This window comes from Oncorhynchus masou, chromosome 6 (assembly GCF_036934945.1).
Source record: "Oncorhynchus masou masou isolate Uvic2021 chromosome 6, UVic_Omas_1.1, whole genome shotgun sequence".
Classification (NCBI taxonomy): Eukaryota; Metazoa; Chordata; class Actinopteri; order Salmoniformes; family Salmonidae; genus Oncorhynchus; species Oncorhynchus masou.
This window is the reverse complement of record NC_088217.1, coordinates 10195010-10200009: the sequence shown is the minus strand read 5'-3', so window position 1 is coordinate 10200009 and position 5000 is coordinate 10195010. Positions and strand designations below refer to the sequence as shown.

Genomic DNA, 5000 nt, shown 5'->3' with positions numbered 1-5000 from the left:
CATTAATCAGACCTCAGTAAAGACTGAATCACTCAGTAACGACTGAATCAGACCTCAGTAAAGACTAAATCAGACCTCAGTAAAGACTGAACCAGACCTCAGTAAAGAATGAATCACTCAGTAAAGACTGAACCAGACCTCAGTAAAGACTGAACCAGACCTCAGTAAAGACTGAACCAGACCTCAGTAAAGACTGAACCAGACCTCAGTAAAGACTGAACCAGACCTCAGTAAAGACTGAACCAGACCTCAGTAAAGACTGAATCAGACCTCAGTAAAGACTGAATCAGACCTCAGTAAAGACTGAACCAGACCTCAGTAAAGACTGAATTAGACCTCAGTAAAGACTGAACCAGACCTCAGTAAAGACTGAACCAGACCTCAGTAAAGACTGAATCAGACCTCAGTAAAGACTGAACCAGACCTCAGTAAAGACTGAACCAGACCTCAGTAAAGACTGAATTAGACCTCAGTAAAGACTGAACCAGACCTCAGTAAAGACTGAATCAGACCTCAGTAAAGACTGAATTAGACCTCAGTAAAGACTGAACCAGACCTCAGTAAAGACTGAACCAGACCTCAGTAAAGACTGAATCAGACCTCAGTAAAGACTGAATCAGACCTCAGTGAAGACTGAATCAGACCTCAGTAAAGACTGAATCAGACCTCAGTAAAGACTGAATCAGACCTCAGTAAAGACTGAATCAGACCTCAGTAAAGACTGAATCAGACCTCAGTAAAGACTGAATCAGACCTCAGTAAAGACTGAATCAGACCTCAGTAGAGACTGAATCAGACCTCAGTAAAGACTGAATCAGACCTCAGTAGAGACTGAATCAGACCTCAGTAAAGACTGAATCAGACCTCAGTAGAGACTGAATCAGACCTCAGTAGAGACTGAATCAGACCTCAGTAAAGACTGAACCAGACCTCAGTAGAGACTGAATCATTAATCAGATCTCAGTAAAGACTGAATCAGACCTCAGTAAAGACTGAATCAGATCTCAGTAAAGACTGAATCAGACCTCAGTAAAGACTGAATCAGACCTCAGTAAACACACACACAAAGCGCCATCCAACAGCATATGAATAGTATCTAGCTAAGGAATCGTGCAGTATTGATTTCAACCAGCATGGAGCAGAGACTGTACAGAGGAGTTAACTATACAGGCTGTGTCATCGCTATGGTCTCCAGCGCTACCATTGTAACCTACAGAGAAAACTCCACTACTGAGAAAGAATGCAATGTGTTGGGCATGTATTCTGTGTTCACTCTTACATTATAGTCATCTAGCAGACACTCTCATCCAGAGTCATTTACAGCAGATAGTGGATTCATATTCATACCCCCCCCCCCCATGGGACTCAAACCCACAACCCTGGCATTGCAAGCACCATCCTCTAACAACAGCCACACGGGACATCACAAACACTTCCACTGGTCTTTTCTTACTAGCACTGATTAAGCTGATTGCTGCTTTAATTAATGAAGGAAGATCTGACTTTGCATGAACTATGACATCTAGTTGAATGCCACTGACTGTAAGCCGCTCTAGATAAGAGCTTTTGCTAAAATGACTAAAACGTAAACGTGGTGTCCTAAAATGGACAATGAAAACAAAGGCCTGGGTCAATGGACGAGTGGCTTCCTCATTCAGACTGTTACTTGTAGAGCATTAAAGTCTCTTGAATATGTATAAGAATACAGTAGCACTCGGTCAAAGTTTGATAGTTAGGCTAGTAAGTTATTTGAACGTTTTGAAAGTTAGCACTGTATGTACAAGACCAAAGTACAGAGACAACATTTTAAATAAATAAATAAAAAGTCATTTCGGAACTTTGAAACTCAGGACTCATGCATTTGTGTTTTTTTTACCTTTATTTAACTAGACAAGCCAGTTAAGAACAAATTCTAATTTTCAATAACGGCCGAGGAACAGTGGGTTAACTGCCTTGTGCAGGGGCAGAACGACAGATTTTTAGAAGGAGGGGAGCAGGCCCTACTGAGGGGAGAAGGAGGGGAGCAGGCCCTACTGAGGGGAGAAGGAGGGGAGCAGGCCCTACTGAGGGGAGAAGGAGGGGAGCAGGCCCTACTGAGGGGAGAAGGAGGGGAGCAGGCCCTACTGAGGGGAGAAGGAGGGGAGCAGGCCCTACTGAGGGGAGAAGGAGGAGAGCAGGCCCTACTGAGGGGAGAAGGAGGGGAGCAGGCCCTACTGTGGGGAGAAGGAGGAGAGCAGGCCCTACTGTTGGGAGAAGGAGGGGAGCAGGCCCTACTGTGGGGAGAAGGAGGAGAGCAGGCCCTACTGAGGGGAGAAGGAGGGGAGCAGGCCCTACTGAGGGGAGAAGGAGGAGAGCAGGCCCTACTGAGGGGAGAAGGAGGAGAGCAGGCCCTACTGTGGGGAGAAGGAGGAGAGCAGGCCCTACTGAGGGGAGAAGGAGGGGAGCAGGCCCTACTGTGGGGAGAAGGAGGAGAGCAGGCCCTACTGTTGGGAGAAGGAGGGGAGCAGGCCCTACTGTGGGGAGAAGGAGGAGAGCAGGCCCTACTGAGGGGAGAAGGAGGAGAGCAGGCCCTACTGAGGGGAGAAGGAGGAGAGCAGGCCCTACTGTGGGGAGAAGGAGGGTAGCAGGCCCTACTGTGGGGAGAAGGAGGGGAGCAGGCCCTACTGTGGGGAGAAGGAGGGGAGCAGGCCCTACTGTGGGGAGAAGGAGGAGAGCAGGCCCTACTGAGGGGAGAAGGAGGGGAGCAGGCCCTACTGAGGGGAGAAGGAGGAGAGCAGGCCCTACTGAGGGGAGAAGGAGGAGAGCAGGCCCTACTGTGGGGAGAAGGAGGAGAGCAGGTCCTACTGAGGGGAGAAGGAGGGGAGCAGGCCCTACTGTGGGGAGAAGGAGGAGAGCAGGCCCTACTGATGGGAGAAGGAGGGGAGCAGGCCCTACTGTGGGGAGAAGGAGGAGAGCAGGCCCTACTGAGGGGAGAAGGAGGAGAGCAGGCCCTACTGAGGGGAGAAGGAGGAGAGCAGGCCCTACTGTGGGGAGAAGGAGGGTAGCAGGCCCTACTGTGGGGAGAAGGAGGGGAGCAGGCCCTACTGTGGGGAGAAGGAGGGGAGCAGGCCCTACTGTGGGGAGAAGGAGCGGAGCAGGCCCTACTGTTGGGAGAAGGAGGGGAGCAGGCCCTACTGTTGGGAGAAGGAGGGGAGCAGGCCCTACTGTGGGGAGAAGGAGCGGAGCAGGCCCTACTGTTGGGAGAAGGAGGGGAGCAGGCCCTACTGTTGGGAGAAGGAGGGGAGCAGGCCCTACTGTTGGGAGCAGGGGAGGAGCAGGCCCTACTGTGGGGAGAAGCAGGGGAGCAGGCTCTACTGTTGGGAGAAGTAGGGGAGCAGGCTCTACTGTGGGGAGAAGGAGGGGAGCAGGCCCTACTGTGGGGAGAAGGAGGGGAGCAGGCCCTACTGTGGGGAGAAGGAGGAGAGCAGGCCCTACTGTTGGGAGAAGGAGTGGAGCAGGCCCTAATGTTGGGAGAAGGACCGGAGCAGGCACTACTGTTGGGAGAAGGAGGGGAGCAGGCCATACTGTTGGGAGAAGGAGGGGAGCAGGCCCTACTGTGGGGAGAAGGAGGGGAGAAGGCCCTACTGTTGGGAGAAGGAGGGGAGCATGCCCTACTGTGGGGAGAAGCAGGGGAGCAGGCCCTACTGTGGGGAGAAGGAGGGGAGCAGGCCCTACTGTTGGGAGAAGGAGGGGAGCAGGCCCTACTGTGGGGAGAAGGAGGGGAGCAGGCCCTACTGTGGGGAGAAGGAGGGGAGCAGGCTCTACTGTTGGGATAAGGAGGGGAGCAGGCCCTACTGTGGGGAGAAGGAGGGGAGCAGGCCCTACTGTGGGGAGAAGGAGGGGAGCAGGCCCTACTGTAGAGAGAAGGAGGGGAGCAGGCCCTACTGTTGGGAGCAGGGGGGAGCAGGCCCTACTGTGGGGAGAAGCAGGGGAGCAGGCTCTACTGTTGGGAGAAGTAGGGGAGCAGGCTCTACTGTGGGAAGAAGGAGGGGAGCAGGCCCTACTGTTGGGAGAAGGAGGGGAGCAGGCCCTACTGTTGGGAGCAGGAGGGGAGCAGGCCCTACTGTGGGGAGAAGGAGGAGAGCAGGCCCTACTGTGGGGAGAAGGAGGGGAGCAGGCTCTACTGTAGAGAGAAGGAGGGGAGCAGGCCCTACTGTTGGGAGCAGGAGTGGAGCAGGCCCTACTGTGGGGAGAAGCAGGGGAGCAGGCTCTACTGTTGGGAGAAGGACCGGAGCAGGCTCTACTGTGGGGAGAAGGAGGGGAGCAGGCCCTACTGTTGGGAGAAGGAGGGGAGCAGGCCCTACTGTGGGGAGAAGGAGGGGAGCAGGCCCTACTGTAGAGAGAAGGAGGGGAGCAGGCCCTACTGTTGGGAGCAGGGGGAGCAGGCCCTACTGTGGGGAGAAGCAGGGGAGCAGGCTCTACTGTTGGGAGAAGTAGGGGAGCAGGCTCTACTGTGGGAAGGAGGGGAGCAGGCCCTACTGTTGGGAGAAGGAGGGGAGCAGGCCCTACTGTTGGGAGCAGGAGGGGAGCAGGCCCTACTGTGGGGAGAAGGAGGGGAGCAGGCCCTACTGTTGGGAGAAGGAGGGGAGCAGGCCCTACTGTTGGGAGCAGGAGTGGAGCAGGCCCTACTGTGGGGAGAAGCAGGGGAGCAGGCTCTACTGTAGAGAGAAGGAGGGGAGCAGGCCCTACTGTTGGGAGCAGGAGTGGAGCAGGCCCTACTGTGGGGAGAAGCAGGGGAGCAGGCTCTACTGTTGGGAGAAGGACCGGAGCAGGCTCTACTGTGGGGAGAAGGAGGGGAGCAGGCCCTACTGTGGGGAGAAGGAGGGGAGCAGGCCCTACTGTTGGGAGCAGGAGGGGAGCAGGCCCTACTGTGGGGAGAAGGAGGAGAGCAGGCCCTACTGTTGGGAGAAGTAGGGGAGCAGGCCCTACTGTGGGGAGAAGGAGGGGAGCAGGCCCTACTG

General features: G+C 54.9%; 1 protein-coding gene across 1 annotated transcript in view; it reads right to left on the bottom strand.

Annotated features, from left to right (window-relative positions):
• Nucleotides 1–5000, bottom strand: part of LOC135541244 (balbiani ring protein 6-like) — a 9541-nt gene that overhangs the window by 3901 nt on the left and 640 nt on the right. The window lies entirely within an intron of this gene.